The sequence below is a fragment of the Protopterus annectens genome, chromosome 10.part0 (assembly GCF_019279795.1).
Source record: "Protopterus annectens isolate FY-2018-M chromosome 10.part0, PAN1.0, whole genome shotgun sequence".
In the NCBI taxonomy this organism is placed as follows: domain Eukaryota; kingdom Metazoa; phylum Chordata; order Ceratodontiformes; family Protopteridae; genus Protopterus; species Protopterus annectens.
In genome coordinates this window covers 1048432640-1048450813 of record NC_056744.1, presented here as the reverse complement: position 1 = coordinate 1048450813, position 18174 = coordinate 1048432640, and positions in this window count along the sequence as shown.

The following is an 18174-nucleotide window of genomic DNA, read 5'->3' as shown; positions in this document are numbered from 1 at the left end:
GCATGACAGGAAGTGACAGATTAGGCTGGCAGGTTATGAGATCCTATTTGTGATAGGGATGGGAATTGCAGGGAGGAAGTATTACTGACTAAGACCCACCCATCCAAGTTATGTGATTAGTTGTTTTTAAATGGGTGTAATTGTCTCTTTATGGAGGATACCTATGTCTTTTTTTTCTAGACTGAATTAGCTTATGGGGTGAGCAGTCTAGGATGCTGCTCTAGGAAACAGTAAAGTAGTAACTAGATTGAGCAGTTTGCTAGTCTGAATGAACTGAGAGTATATGAAAACCGTCTGCCAAGAATGTCATTTACAGTCTGTTGTGTTTTTGTTATATTATATTGATGCTGTTATCTATTATTAATATGATTTATACTGTTACTTGATTCTGAAATAAAGCTGATTGCAAGGCAAGTATCTGTGTGGTTATTGTGTAGAAGCAATGGTCACATGGGCAAAAACTACTCCATTATTTTTTATTTGTGCTGATGTTCTAATATTATATTTTTAATAGTTTCCAAACTTCTGAGAGGCATTCAGATACATTTTTGCTGTTGTATTATGATTTGTAAATGAAGAGTTTATTCTTTGTTTCTTTAAAAAGTAACAAATTATTTTTTATGAATTTTGCTGTTGTCTAGACTGCATATGGGACACCATCCACAAATCCCACTTATGGGACTTTGCACTATGTCTATAAATCCACCTGTAGAAACATCAAATTCTTGCTTTACCTGAAAGGCAAAAGGAAAATGTTATAAAGGAGTTATTACTGTAGTTAACATCCTTATTAATTCTACATGATTGGACAAGAGATTTCTGCACTCCAGGACACAATTTTTTCAGTACTGACATACACAGTGCAAAAGGAAATAGAAACAGAATGCCTTACATAAAGAGACATAGACGTAATAACACCATCTCTAAGGAAACATTAATCATGATAGTTTTGTTTCCTTAAGACAGTATATCAATGGCAAGAGACCAGACATATTTTTTTTATGTTAGGAGTTGTTACACGAGCCATTATCCAACGTACTTGTTCATTTACAAACATTTATAATATTAGAACAAGCATTCTCACTTCACATCTGTCTTAGAAATGTGTTTCCTTAAAAGCAATGTATACAAAAAGGAAAGAATGAAATGTCAAGGGTGCCACAATTTTCACAGTTAATCCTTCTTGGAGTTTAAAGAAAATACTGCGACTTTGAGTTTATAAAAGGTAATATAATATAGGCATGTTCATCAACCTTTCATATGAATAAGCCTTCTGTTGCTAGAACATTTGCCGTCATTTAATAAAATTCATGTAGGCACCATGTAGAGCCTACACGGAATGTATCCATGTACATGGCAACAGTTAACCCTCAGCAGCATGCCATGCATATTAATAATGGCAAGATGCCGAGACAAAGCCGAGGAACATGGATATTTAATCAGTGTAGGGAGAGGTATAGTGGCTACCTGTGACTGCAGATGAGTGTGAGGCCCCTTGTAATGCTCCTCTCCACTGTTGCAATGTTGTGTTGTGTCAAATGTATATGTCATTTTTATGATGTTTTATTTTTTTTTAATGTTTTTTTTCTAACTGCATGTTTGCCCGGTGCAAAGCACAGCAGTGCCAAGCTGTGCTTACATATAGACAGCTGACACCTGTCAGACATCTAAAAATAGAAACTGGATGTAATTAATTATCATAATTATTTTTTTCTTTTTTCTTTTTTGCTTCAATTGCCGTTTACAAGGCATGGAGTGCAGCAGAGCTGAGCGGAGCTTATACATACATAGCCGACACCTGCCAGCCATCTAAAAATAGAAATTGGATGTAATTATTTATTTATTTGTAGGTGTGCATAAGCATGTTTGCGGGGCACAACACGGTGTTCAGCAATGCTAACAGGTAACCTAGTGGTATAGGTGAAGGTAGGTTTACTACTGAAATTCCAAAATTACATCGGTCGACCAGTCAGAATGTTGACCGAAAATGCTGAATTCAGAATTTCAAAACAGCAAACAAGGTGAAAATGAATACATTGGCATCCGTAGTTTGATATATTCGACATAGCAGGAGATGACGTCAGTCACCCATGATATGCACATTAATGTACCGTTACACTCTACAGTTAATGGTACTTTAATTGTACTATTTTTCAGGAGGTTATGCCCTGTACACCCCCCACACCCCCTGCAAATTAAATATACCAACTCTGAGATTGCATTACAGTGAAGAAATGGGCTAATTCTCTGTTCCTCACTGAACCACGATCTCCCTGCACAATGCCTCACTCACATACTCGAACTACACTACCCATTCGCTGTACTGTAGTTGATGTATTCTGGTTCAACATTCTGAAAACTGCCTTTTGACCACATGCCAGTCGACTGAAGTGGTTTCAGAATTCTCATAGTAAACCATGAAGGTATACTAGTTTTTATAACATCTAGCTAGCTACAAGGGTAGAGTTTATTTTATTTTATTTATTTTTAATTTTATATTTGATTACCAGGTTGGTCTGAATGGGCAATCAGATACCCATTTTCAGCAGAGACCCGTGAAGAAAAGCCCCACATACATGACAATCATAAAATACAAAATGCAAAAATACAACAGCTCCGCATACATGATAAAATACAAAAGTCAGAGATGAGTACAAATTAATAGAGCAAACAAACAATGGAGCAGACAATAGTATACCATAGCAAAGTATGATGAGAAGTTAAAGAAATGCACAATATAAAGTGTACAGTAGTAAAGCAGGAAATGTATTTGAGTAAGAAGGCACAGTAATACTATATATAGTTATATACATTCATTTAAAAATACAATTCACTATTGTAGTTTTTTTTCTCTTTTTATGTGTTTGACCTTTGAGTAGTGTCAGAGGAAGATTTATCTGAATGGTGGGAGTTGCGGTCTTATGTGTAGTAAGTCCTTGTTTCGAGTCCATAACAGGCAGAATATGTTTGTAAATGAATGTATTATTTTTCTTTAATTTCATTAAACTATTGTGAATTTTGGCACTGTTGCACTTTGCTAAGCACTGCTCATTCATGCTAAGCAGTGTATAAACATGTTAACAGCTACCAAGGTTTGCGCAGGTCTATGCCTCGCTAAAACCATGGTTCTGTGAGTTTTCTCAATGCTTGGTTTCACTTAGCTGTTTTGCATGCTGCTAAGTTATGCAGCTCTTTTTCGAATGTTTCTCAATGATGTGTAAGGGTGGAAAAACAGCCTATCTTAATCCCAATAGGTGGGAATTCTGCATCATTCATTGGAGTTCAATCAACTGTTGGTATGGTTGGTAGTGTTGATTAAGGTGTGTGCTTTCAGGCTCAGAGGTGGGGTATTCAGGAGTCCAGGGTCATGGTCAGGCTCCTGGTTAAACACCAAGAACCCCAGCTGATGCAGGGCAGATTCCAGTGCTCAGAGTGTAAGGTGGAGGCCTCAGACCGTTTGGCCAAGGAACTCACCAGTGCTAATGGCATCCCCCACACAAGTGAGCAGTGTCATCACCATTATGATGACTTGAAAAGGAGAAAGAAGGGAGCCTTGAACACCTGGGTCCAAAAGACTAGAGCAGAAAATGCCCCACAAATATGCAAGTCATTTTTCCTCTGTTTTACCAATATGCAAGCTGAATGACTACAAAGCTGGCATGCACAATGGTGTGCTTCTCTCCCAAAAGCTGCAGCTGAGGGGGCTTGCAATGTCGAGTCCCATGGTGGGTGCCTGGCCAGTTTGCACAGTGAGCATGGTAATTGCAGATTTAGTATGTTAACTATAGTACAATAAGCAAGAAAGGCTAAAGCATTTACTGCAATAAAGTATACACAAGAAGAATTGTAGTGCACTAAATAGGCAAGTAGAACTGTAGTGCAATAAATGGGCAATTAGAGCGGTAGTGCAATTTATTTATTATTTATTTTACATTTGTTGATATACATGAACAATACCAACTGATATTCAATAAACAATAAACAATACCAATAGCAGTAAGCAAAATAGTGTTCAGCAGGACTGTGTTGTCATAACCATGGCAGTAGAGCTGTATGCATTGCTTGTCTATGGTAAGGTTGCTGCAGTCAAATGTAACACTGTAATAGCTGTGGAATGCAAATGCAGTGGCCTGCAAACTGTATTGTTTAACTCATAATACTGTCCAAGGCTGTCACCAGGCCACTATTGGTCACATAATGCTCTCTTCCTCCTACTTCAGGTAATAAAGGTATATAGGTGAGTTAGCCCACTCCATAGGCAGATATTGTGCATGTACTTCACAGATATTTCAAAGCAATAACAATACAAAATGTTCATCAGCATTGTTGATACTATAATAACGCTGTATTAATATATGCAGTATGGTTGTATTCAATGCATGTGTGTTCTACTGTCAGTGCAGTCAATTATAACATTGTAATAGATCTAGGATGCAAAAAGAGTGTTGTGTGACATGTATGGTTAAATTCATAGGATGGGTCAAGGTTTTCTCCAGGCCATTACCAGTCACATAATGCTCTCATTTTCTCCCACCCCAGGAAGAAAAGGTATATGAGTGAGTTGGCCCATGTTATGAACAGATATTGTGTGTGGACAGATATTTCAAAGCACTGCTAATAAAAAGTGTTCAGCAGCAGTACTGATTCTAAAATAAAGCTGCATTAATATATGCAGTACGGTTGTATTCCATGCATGTGTGGTTAGAGTTCACAGAGTTTTAAAATCAATAAGAATAACATGTTCACAAGCATTTTGTTGATTCATAAATAAATCTGTCTGTTTCCAGTATGGCTGTATTCCTTGCCTGTCTGCACTAAGTTGCTGCAGTCAATTATTACATTATTTGTAAATTTTCCCTGTAGTCATAGCTATTGGGTTTTATTCCCCTGCCTGGCAACTAAGGCATGATGGCTGTCTAGTTTATGAACTGTGCACAAACATGATTCTCATGTGTCACGATTTCTCATACTGTAATTAATATTGCATAATCCATCTGTCACAGGATTACCACAGAAATGATTACCTGGAATGCAAAGTATTACCACATCTACTTACAGAACACCTTGATAGTTATATACGTCCACATGACATGCAAGTGTTCTGTCTAGTTGTGTGCCTGCCTTTGTTACTGTTTGGCCCATACTGTCCATGAAACAACTTAAAAGGTATGTATGTGCTATATCCCCTATAGGAGACTTGTAGTCACTGTACACAAAACTGACAATACACACCTGTAGAGTTAATATTACCACTGTTTTCAGGGATATAATCTGCAATATCACTAATGGACTGTTTGTCTATTTCTCTCCCTATCCCTTATCTGCTTGTATTTAATATTGTGTATTATTATGATTTACTATTAACATATATTGTTAAAATAACTATTTTTGGAAATGTGGTTTATTATTGTTATGGGTTATTATGCTTTCATACTGACATATCTTGTTAAATTAACTGTTTTGTTGGCCTTATACAGTTTATTATTATTATGTGTTATTATGCTTTCATATTAACATATTAACATATCTTGTTAAATCAACCGTGTGGTCGCCCTTATACTTTACCTGTTACTGGCATGCTGTTAACATACTGACTCTTCTGTTATTTCATGTTGGTCATACATAATATACATTGCTATGTATTTGGGTTAATTAAAATGATGTTCCATGTGGTTAATACTAACAATGATTTTTTCATAACTAACCTCAACTTATTGCTATGCACATCAAGGTAGGCCTGTTCCAGCTGATCCCTCTACCTTGCCTCAACCAGCTGTGCTGCCGGTGGTGCCACCTCTACTGCTCTGGCAATACCTGCAGCTTTGGGTAGTGCCACCCTATGGGACAGATATGGGCCCCGATCTGGGAGTGGTGATGGAGGGGGGAGTTGTCACCTGGGCTGAGCTGCCAGTCTTGGTGCACAGGATAGTCCACCATGGATATGACCACCTCCTGTGCCGGATTGAGGACATGCTGGCCAACCTGGTGGGGCAGCCTCACCCCATACCCAACCTGCAGCACTGCCACCCCAGGGGCAGTGAAAAAGCAGTGCCTACAGTCCCATGAGTTGGGATGTGAGTCATGCTGCTGCCATCTGGAGGCACATGGGACTTGAATTCCACAACACCCTCCATATCCAAGGTGTTTGCCCCCTCATGTGTCACACACTGCCCCTGTCTGCTGTCTTGCAAATGCATCTTCACCTACCCAACATACTTCCCCCACATGTACCTATGTCTCTTCCACAACATTCGACTCTCACCTTAAAAGAAAAAATAGGCACCTTCCTCCCCGAAAAAATTAATTTCATACATAGCTCTCCATTACACGCACGTGTCCACTGGACAGATGTAATTTGGTCCATTTGGGTTAATAATGCAGTTATGTTGTCCTCACCCCTCTCTCTGGGGATTGAGAGTCCAAATTCATCTACAAATTCTGTCAAAGTGCATAGTTGTTGCTGTACAAGAAATGGATAGCTATGGTTCGTTCCTACACCCTTCCTGCTCACCCCTCCTTGCTTTTCACTATGTTTTCTCCCTGCTTGTCCCATTTCACCACTTTCCTATCTCTTCTTTTTTCCTGCGGAGTGCACCTCATCGCACGGCTTCACTAAGATCAGCTAAACAGAGCTATGTGTGTTTATAACATTGTAAGACACAAGTACAAAATAAATACCTCTGCCATACTTCAAACCCAAGCCCATCACACCTGCAGCACACTGAATTAACCTGCCACACCTCACAACTCTTAATTAAAACAGCTGGTTTAAGCAAAACATAGTAATTGCCAATTACAGGCATTAGGCATGTTTCAGTGGAGCTGCATGCTATGATGTACCACACAAATTGGAATAAAAAGTAATGATAAAAATGGGAGAGTACCTTGGACTCTGGTGCAATAGTACACTACTAGACATCCAAAGACATAATAATGGATGTAACTGAGACCTGTGATAGCAGGTAAATGTGCCCTTTCATCGGCAGCATGTAGAAAGTCATCTGCTAAGTCATTAATGGCAAAATGCATGTTCAGCTGGGACTCTGGTGCAGAAATACATCCATATAACGCCATGCACATACTGATAGATGTAGAAAATGTTTGTCACAGCCTGTATGTGTGCACATACATCTTGCAAATACACCTCTTATAGCACTGACTCAGTAGCCCCAGTCTGTTAAATACATTGCATACAGTACATTTTGCCAACACAGTCCTGTGTTCAAATCCAGTGTTGTGTTGTACTTCAATTACATTATTGTGAGGACAGCAATTAATGAATGACTCATGCACTCTTTATCCACACAAAACATTGCAAATTAAATAAATGCTTTTCAGTGCTGGAAGTCACAGGCCTGCAGGTAAGGACACACTTCACATATCCATATAGCATTACTATATGTCACCTAGTACTCTGTTATTGACATAGTCATTGACTTTAACATAACTTTTTTCTCATTTTTCTTCCTGCTTGTCAGCTTTCACCCGGACATACCCTGAGGTTTTTCGCCTGGGTGGAATCCCACAACTAACTCTTCTACTGCATTCTCTGCCTATTACTCTGGGAAATTTTTAAAACCCTGCCATCTCCTGCAAGCCTCTATCTCAAGAAACCAAGAAAGTATGTTTACTTATGACATGGTCTTGTAATTATATAACTAGCTAACCCTGCTAGGTGTTCTGTTTGCTCCCAGTCAAGCTTGCCAGCAACAAACCCTATTACTCCTTTATCTCCTTTCCCTCCCTTACCTAGACCCCTACTTAGCTTGTGCTCATTCTCCCAATAGTCTAGCTTACTCCCCAGGAGCCCTGGTGAATTTTAGTGCAACTCTGCTTTTGTCCACTAGAGGTCACCCTTTCCCCACCAGTATCTAATTCACTAGTATCTACTTCTACTTACTTGCCCCTATTTCTCCCTTCTAATTCCCATCCCTTTCTTCCTTTTCTAAGTCCATTTATCCACTACTCCTAGGCTACCTCCACTTACCTTGTGACAGTCAGCATTCACTGATAGTTTTTCCATCCTCTATGGTACACTTTGTGTATCCCGCTCCGTTCGCCCTGCGGGCTCACTCCGCTCCCCTACCCTGCCCCCAATTTCCACCCGCCCCCAGTACATCTACACTTATACCCTCTTAGCCACACCCCTCTACCAATCATCCACTCACTGACTCACTCCTAGCCACACCCCATATATATACATTACCTTCCCTTATTTTCTAATTCTCTCCCATCCCACCTTCTCTATCTTAGCTAATACCTATACTTCTCCTAACACATATACTATACTTTTCTCTATCATGCCTCACAAACACCTATGTTTTCTTGCCCTCTTACTCCTGATCACTCTCAACACAGCTTACCTCTTAACCTCATATGGACAACCTCTCCTATCACTTGTTACCATCCCTTCCAAACAAACACTAATACCTTTTCCTGCTCTATCTATAGCCTTCCCAAATGCCACTATTATACCTAGTTTCTTTCAAGCTAAATATCATCGACTAAATCATATTAAATACTCCTTTTTATGCAATAAAAAATCACTATACCAATATCCCAAACCTTCACTAGACTATAAATTCAGATTTCTCCACTCATTAAAAGATGGAGACATCCACCCCAACCCTGGCCCAAGCCCTACACCAACACCCATAAACTACAATCTCAACCATAAGGTCCCACTACCAACAACAAATCCCTCCAAATCACTCTCAATAGCCCATCTCAACATACGTAGCATATGTAACAAAATACCACATATTCATGCCCTCTTGGATGTCCAACAATTTGATATTCTCTGTTTAACCGAAACATGGCTTAAACCTTCAATAAAAGACACCGAAATTATCCCCCCAGGTTACAGCATGATTAGACAAGATTGTTTAAATAAAAAAGGTGGAGGGGTTGCAATTATATATAAATCAGGACTGAAAATCAACAAAATGAAGTATAATCTACCCTGTGATGGCATCATTGAAATAATTATTACCAAACTAATACTTAATTCCCATAAATCAGTTTACATCATCTGCTCCTACCTTCCCCCAGGAAAAAATCTGACTATATTAGAAGACCTCCTAAATTGGCTTACGACTAATCTCCCACAAGAGACAGTTCTACTAGGAGACTTTAATATCGATTGGACTTTATGTAACAACACTAATCCTTCCTCTCATATTAACTTCTATGGCTTCTTACAGGCTATAAACACTCCTACCAGAATAAACAAATATAATAAAAAAAAAACATCTTAGACTGGATTCTTACAAATTGTCCACAACAAAAATATTCAATAGGAACCCTTCCAGATGGCCTTAGTGACCACTCTCTCATATATATTATCAGAAATAAAACATGCTTTAACATTCCCTATATAGTCAGGACCATCCGTAGCAAAAAACACCTTAATCAAGAACTCTTTCTAACTGAACTTTATCATTGTAACTGGTCTCCCCTAAAGTCTCTCCCTATAGATAAAGCTGTTAATTACTTTAATAGCACCTTCCTAGCAATCCTAGACCAACATGCCCCAACCCGTTCCATAAGAATGAAAAATAAACCATCCCCTTGGCTCTCAAATCATACTAGGAAACTTATCCACAATAGAAACAAATCTTGGACTAAATGGCGGTCCACAAAGAACTCAACTGATCACCAAAACTTTAGACAACAAAGAAATATTACAAAAAAAGCTATCCTACAAGACAAAAAGAACTTTTATATACAACTTCAGCAAACATCACTCAAACAACCACAAAACTTCTGGTCTACTATTAACTCACTTCTATCCCCAGGCAGAGTCGAATCACCCAACCCATTAGGCTCTAACCCAGCCTGTCCAATTCAAACAGCCAATGCCTTCAACTCTTTCTTTACTACCTCTATACTTAATCTAGCTAATCAGCAAAATCCAGATACATCTAACCTGCCCAAACCTAACCTTACTCCTTCTCCTTTTCACCTAGAACCTATACCTACCTCCTATATCTCCTCTCTACTTCAAAAACTAAAACCTAATACTCCCTCAGCTGACCAGCTACCAGCCGAATACCTCAAAATAGGAGCCAAAGCCATTGCCTACCCAGTCACTATATTAATCAATAGATCCTTAACAGAAGGCCTAATCCCATCAATTTGGAAAATCTACATTATTCCTCTCCACAAAGGTGGAGATTCTACTGAGTTCTCTAACTTCTGTCCTATTGCTCTACTCTTCCCACTAGCCAAAATTATGGAGAAATGTATCCATAAACAACTTATTACCCATCTACTTCAACATCAGCTCCTGGCTAACTGTCAACACAGATTTCGGCCATTTCATAGTACCACCACAGCCTTACTATCCTTTACTAACTGTATCAACAATAATTGTAACAATAATATTTTATCCTCTGCTTTCTTTGTTGATCTATCTAAAGCCTTTGACATGGTTAATCATCAGCTTCTCCTCCACTTACTGAAGTCCCTCTCCTTCAACCATCCTACCATGAACTGGTTCACATCCTATTTGGACAACCGAAAACAAGCTGTTCTCTGGCAAAACCATCTTTCTGACCTTCTTCCTACCTCTCTAGGTGTCCCACAAGGCTCTATTTTAGGGCCACTATTGTTTTCCATCTTCATAAATGACCTTCATCTCTCCATTCCGCAGTCTATCTGTATCCAATATGCTGATGACTCCACTATCATTTGCTCTACCTCATCTCAAACTGATCTTCATTCTCACACACAAAAAGCCTTCTCTACTATAGAAAAATGGTTCTCTAACCACTGTCTTCTCCTTAACCCTAAAAAAAACAAATTGCTGCTCTTCAACCCATCTCACCTATCACCCCCTCTCCATTTCACACTTACATCTGAAGATGGTACCGTTATCTCTCCAGACCCCACTACCAAACTGCTAGGAATTACTATTGACAATCAACTTAAGTTTGACTATCATATAAATTCTACAATTAAATCTACTAATAAAAAACTTGGATCCCTCTACCGCATTAAACCCTTCCTGACACCAACAACCACAGCTACAATAGCCAGAACTCACTTAATCTCTACCCTGTTATATGCTTCCCCCATATATACAAATCTTTCCAAACATAATCTTAACAATCTGACTAGATCATACAATAATATTGCAAGATTTGCCACCAACTCTCCTTTTAGGACCCATCACTGTCAGAATCTAAAACAGCTAGGATGGCTTGAATTACCACTACTATTACAATTTAATCAACTCACATTTGCCCACAAAGCCCTTTACCAACCTAGTAACACCCCAATTCTCTCTACCCTTATAAGACCTTATAATAACCTGAAGAATCTGCGCTCTGCCAACAAAATGTTGATACACATTTCCTTCTCAAATAACTTAGCAGGCAAATCTCTATTTTCAAACACAGTGGGTAAAATATAGAATCAACTACCAAACGATCTGACTACCCTCTCCTCTCTCCCATTATTTAAAACCAAACTAAAACTCTTTCTCTCTAATCACTGGTTATGCTCTTGTAATAACCCAGACTAACTATCTTTTCTTTCCTTTTCTTTTCTTTTACAAAATACCTGACACTAACGTAATTTTACTCCCTACCTTATATCTTTACTACTTTCATTTCATTATTACTAGTTCTTCCCTTTAGTCTTTACACTCCCTTCTCCAGTAATCTTCAATCCTATTAACCTTTTCCTTCTGTCTCATTCCTATTTCTGTTAACTCAAGAACTATTACTCTATACAAATGTCACTGCCTAACTATGTTTTCCTTTCTTTATCGTAATATGTTGTTTTTGAAATGTCTAGTGCTTCAAATGTAATGTCCAAATGCTATGTAATGTTTTTCTATATTTTATTATGCTGTATAACTGGAGCTTTTCTCCCCGGGCCTCCACTGAAAATGGATATGTATCCAGTTGGACTAACCCGGTAAACAAAAGTAAATAAATAAATAAATAAATAAATAAATAAAATAGTTGCCTAACATACGTACCTTAAACACATGCCTCTACAACAAGGCTGACAAAGCTACACCCACAGCATGTTGTCCTCAAAATTGTTCGCACTCTATGCCTATGTCTATTACCTGCAACACAGCTCTATGTAAAAGTTTCTGGTACAGACCTACCCTCTGCAATGATATAGTCTCTTCACCCCAGTAATGTCCATCTCAACAGCTAAGAAAGGGGCCCTGGTCTCCATGAAGGCCTTATATATTGCACAGTGGTTGCATGTCATTGGATAATGATAGTACAAGTCAGCTGTTTTGGCTGCAATTAGCATATCAGAGCCATAGATTTGTTTAAAGGGAATTACCTGCTAATGAGAAGCATCTTATAGGTTCATAGGTTCAATGGTGTTTACTAGGCTAATGGTCACAAGGACCTTTTTAAGCCTAGCCTTGCATCCCAAATCTCTAACAAGTTCTGATTCCCTTGATAAGTGTAAGCATGGGCCTGTGAGATGAACCATTTACAGATTATCTGTTTGTGTCAGAGCCATAGGTGCCAAACCAAGGATGAATTTCCAGTTTCCCATCCAATTGTCTAAGTTGCACTTGAATTGGATTAGGGAGGAACTCGGCTTCACATGGATGGGGAGCCTGTTGCATAGACAGGGTAGTCTCTGGGATACATACCTATCTCTACACCAGATCCTATTTATATCACAGGCAAGGTTTAAGTCTTTAGAACAGGTAATTCTGGTGCTGCTTCTTTTGTGGATATGCAGGAGGTCCATCAGAGTGGGGTCGGACAATGCCCTGTATGCCAGGCATGAATCTACCCTCAAAAGCCTGTAGGAGACAGAATACAGATATAAGGTCTTGAGATGCTCTGCATAGGAGACATTACTTATGCCCTGTATTCTTTTAATGAGGAACATCTGTGGACATTCCAGTTGTTGGATATGCCTGGTTAGGTACATAACATAGTACATTGTACTCAATGATACGTATGATGAATGCCAAATACAGTGGAGCAATGACTTCCTTGGACTTTGATACCATACCTTTGGTTATAAGTTTTGCAACATAGAATGATTTCTTCACCACTGTAGACATGTGATGATCAAAGACTAGATTACTATCTATGTTTGCCCCTAAGTCCCTGACTACACTCTTAGGGCTATGTTGTCAATATGATAGTTACCAGGGATGGATGACTTCCCAAAGGATACTATTATGCACTTCTTGGCATTTAGTTTTAGTCCATGACTCTGACACCAGTTGTTTATCTGTGTCAGCCCCTCCTGGAGAACATTTGTGTCAGTATGAGATTCAATGACAGCTCCTAATTTGCAATCATATGGAAATTTAGTCAGCCAGAGACCACTGACATTGGCCTTGACTTCTGAGAAGTGAATGGCAAAAAGGAGCAATCCAAGGACTGATCCATGAGGTACTCCACTTGTGACTGGCCTCTTTGTAGAGGTGGACTCCCTAATTCTAACTTCCTGAGTCCTGTATGTGAGCCATTTGGCTATCCACGGGGTGACATACGGGTTTTTACCTAACCTCCTGAGTTTTTCAATAATGTCCAGGTGGGGTATCATGACAAATGCCTTGGCCAGATCAAGGTAGGGCAATCTGAATGAGTAGACATGATCTTCCCTTGACAAAACCAAACTGGGTTGGGTCCAGTGTCTGGAGGTTTACTATATCTCTAGTGATCATCTCCATGATAATTCTTTCCATGGCTTTACATATAAGACTAGTGAGACTTATGGGTCTGTAGTTTCCAGGATCTGTAGCTGGCCCAGCTTTGTGCAAAAGGATGACCATTCCCTTTCTCCATTCATTGAGGCACAAAGCCTGTTTGGATGCTACAGATGAATACTAACTCCAGAGACCCTGAAAGGTAATGTTTCAGGCTATATAGAAGGCATCCCGGGATATTGTCTGGGACCATTGATGCAGTGTTATTGGTCTTAAAGAGAACATTAAGGATCTGTTCCTTAGTGATAGTAGGGGGAGTTATATTTGATGAGATTTCCTGAGGGAAGGTTGACGGAGAGGAGTAAAGTTGGAGCTGAATTTATCAGCCAGGAGGTTTGCTATCTTTTCTGGCTCAGTATAGGTGGCTCCATTTACAATGAGCTCTGCACACAATTGTTTATTGCCTTTGAGGTTGCGGATATAGCTAAAGAATGCTTTGTGGTTGTTCTTGGCCTGGGAGGCCAAACATACCTCAAATTTGGCTTTGGTAGACTTTATTTGTCCTCTGAGTTGTTTGTTTAGATTAGTGAGAGTACTTTTATCCTGCTGGGTGCTGCACCTCCTAATTTTTGCTATGATTTTCTTCCTCTTGTTATACATCCAATTGATTTTGTGATTCTACCAGGGTGGTGTGTTTTTCTAGTTAGTTCTGTACTTCTTCATGGTGGGTACAGCTACCTCTATGCAGCTATTAACATGCTTGTACAGGGTTTCTGTGAACAGTTCTGCATAGGCAGAAGTGTTCTCAGGTTTTATACGGGCTTGAAATTTTGCCAGGTTCTCATTTAATAGCAGGAGGTTATCCTTAGAATAGTTCTTGAATATTCCGGGTTTAGCTTGGGGTCTATGTTTTATTTTTACTTCAAAGGAGAACATTTTATGGTCTGACCTTACCAGGGAAGGCATTACAGTAGGGGGTGTGTAGCATTCTCCCATATTAGTGAGGACCAGATCTAGTATTGTCGCACCCCTGGTTGGTGTATTGATTATCTGGTCCAGGGTGTTTGTGTTTCCAAAATCCAGGAATCTCTATGCATGTACATCTGATGTCTTATAGGATTCCCAGTTAATAGTGGGGTAATTAAAGTCACCCATGAATATTTTATTGGGATGGACGGTTAGTATTTCTAATAAGTTTAAATACATGGTATGGGTTTCCTGTGTCACTGAAGGGTATCTATAGCTTGCAAGGAAGTGATATTGGATTTCACCTGTGGTGATTTGAACATAGAGCAACTCAAGTGCATTCTCCTGTTTGACCAGCCTTGAAGTATATTTATTTTTTATGTAAATAGAGACATCTCCACCTTTATTCCCTGCCTGTGAAGTAGCTGGTCTAAATGTGTGGAATGCATTATAACCCTGCACTGTTGGTGTGCTGTCCATGGCTTTAAACAATGTCTCAGAGACAGCACAGACATTGGCATTCTCTATGGTAAAGAGAGCTTCCAGGGAGTGGAGTTTTTTGTTTAGGCTCCTAGCACTGAGCAGTAATACCTTTAGATTTTCTTGGTTTTGATTTGCTATGTCAGAAGTACTTTCAGTTTGGCATTGCCTAGAAAAGGCACTATGGGGGAAGACAATGTTTTAGCTAACATTCAAAACCCTAGATGGGAGAGATGCAGATCATCCCTGGCAAAGCAGAGTAGTCTGTTGACTATACCCTTCCATGCTGACAGATATTGCACCCCCTTAGAATGACACCAGAAATTAAGCCAATTATTAAAGTCAATCATCTTTTGTTCATATTGTGGCATTATCCTTGGAGAATGCAAAATGCTGCTCAATGCTAGGCTCGTACCAGCCTGCGACACATATTGCAAGAGCTCTGTGATGTCTCTCTTCATATAGTCTAGAGAGGTACATCTCAGGTCGTTTACTCCCACATGGACTATGACTGAGTCATATTGGTAACTGTGATCCAATAGCCTTAGTGGATGCGTAGTGTGGTGGATCCTAGCCCCTGTTAAGCAACTGACCCTAACTTTCTCCTTACTCAGTCAGGTGAGAAGGATATCAGTGTGTCTCACAATGGAGTCTGCAATGACTAGAATGTTGGATTATGTGGTGACTTGCCTCATGGGCTTACAGGTAGAGGCACCATGAGAGGTAGCTCTATGTATTGATGTGGGTGCTGTTTTGAAAGAGTGCATTTGAGGCTACTGAGGGTATTTCTTATGTGTCCTTTGTCTAGGAGGTCTTTGTGGTTTAGAAAGGTTACATGTAAGTACCTCAGTATATGTGGGTCTATATGTCTGCTTTGAATTGTGCGTGATGAGTGCAGCATGTATACTACTGACAACCTTATTGACATTAGGAGTACTTTTATGTGAGAACTTTGATACCAGTGACATTGTGTATCTCACATACCATATCAGTTTGTTTGAGAATTAAGTGGTTGTCAGTAAACATCAGGCAATTTCTACATTGCTTCAGGATGCCCATATCCACCAAGCCAGTAATGGAGACAGTAGGATAGTTTATATATATGGCAACATACCCTATTTTATTTATTAGACTGTTGGAATGAGAATATCAATCACTATCAGGAGTATTCAGTTTGCAATTATGTGGACAGTGCTTGTCACTGCAAACTAGTTGTCCTTTGTATAACTAGATAGTGGAGAAATTTCAATTGTGCATTTACAGGAATAATGCCACTCAAGGTGTCTGAGTCTGTACAGAACTTTGCCAAACACTTGACCTAATAAGAAAGGAGGAAGGGTAGCCATAATTTACTCCCCTAACAGTCATTCCATACATTACCCCCATTCCTAAATTCTCTCCTGCTGAACTATCCATAGCCTTCCTAAAAATCAACAAACATAAATCTTTATGTATAGCTGCCATCTACATTCCCTCCAGTAATAACATCCTCATCCTTGCAGACATTTTCTCAGGGTTCTCTTCCAACATCAGAAAGGAAACACTCATCCATGGTGATGTAAACATCAACTGGGTTACCATCTCCTCACAATCTCTGAGCCAATCAATTAATTTCTTTAACTTCTCCCAGCTAATAAACTACCCTACCAAATCCAGTAAAGATGGCTCTCTGGTACTACACTAGATTGGATCTTAGCAACTCATCCCAATCTAATCTCAAAAAGTGGAATTATACCTCATCCCCTTAGTGATGACCTACCAGCCTCTGCCCTCTGGTGTGCCTTCTCTGTCCAAATGCAACATCAATAGATTCAAACTCATAATCTCACCAACTTTAATCCACAGACATTTTCTGATTGTCTGAAAAAAAATGCATTTGGACTCCTTACCGACTCTGTCTCTGGAAAGTGCAACTAATTACTTCAACAAAACCTTCCTAGACTTTTTAAAACTTTTTAAACAGCTAAGCCCCTCTTAGAACAAAAAGAATAAAAGCCAAAATAATTCCCTGGCTATCTAAGGAAAGCAGAAAATGAATGCACCGCAGAGACAAATGTCGGAAGCAATACCAACATACTAAGGTAACAAACTCTCTAATCGAATTCAAACAACTCCAAAACTCAGTGAAATTAATAACTACAGACTGTAAGACTTATTACTCCAAACTCCAACTAGAACATAATTCTAACTCAAAAATGTTCTGGAATTGCATTTCCTCCATTCTAAACCCTGGTAGAAAAGACAATCCCTGCCCTAACCCAAATCCCACAGACCATGGCATTGCATCTAATTTCAACACCTTTTTTGTTGACTGCATAGCCAAACTAACCGCAAACTTTCACATTTTTTCTCCCTCTCATAGTCCCCCATCCACTGCTTTTCCTAACACCCCACCTTTCAGTCTTAAACCTATTCCCCAACAGCAGCATAAAAAACTCCTCCATAAACTAAAGCCTTGCTCCTACGCTGCTGAAAATCTGCCTCCATCCTTCCTTAAGATGGATGCAGATAGCATTGCCCTCCCCATTTCCATTCTTATCAACAGATCCATCCAAGAAGCATCTGTCCCCTCACTCTGGAAAAAAGCTTTTGTCACCCCTCTCCCAAAGGCAGCAATAACACAGAAACTACTAACTTCCATCCTATAGCTATTCTCTCACCTCTTTCTAAAATCCTCAAATGTGCATTCATCACCAACTCTTGCCATACCTAACACACAGTCATCTTCTTACCCCAATACAGCATGTGTTTAGGCCTGGCCACAGCACTACCACTGTTCCTCTGTCCTTCCTTGATACCATTAACTGTGCTCATGCCTCTAGGAAAATCGTAGCTACCCTTTACTTAGATCTCTCCAAAACCTTTGACACTGTCTCACATCCTCTACTCTTATCTCAACTTTCCTCGCTCAATTTCTCTCCTTCCTCCTTAGCCTGATTCACAAGCTATCTCTCCAATAGACAACAAGCTGTTAAATGGAAAAATTCCACTTCATCCTTTCTCAACAGTCCCTCCAGCGTCCCCCAAGGTTCTATTTTCGGCCTCCTTACTTTTCATTATACCATGATCGCCGCCAG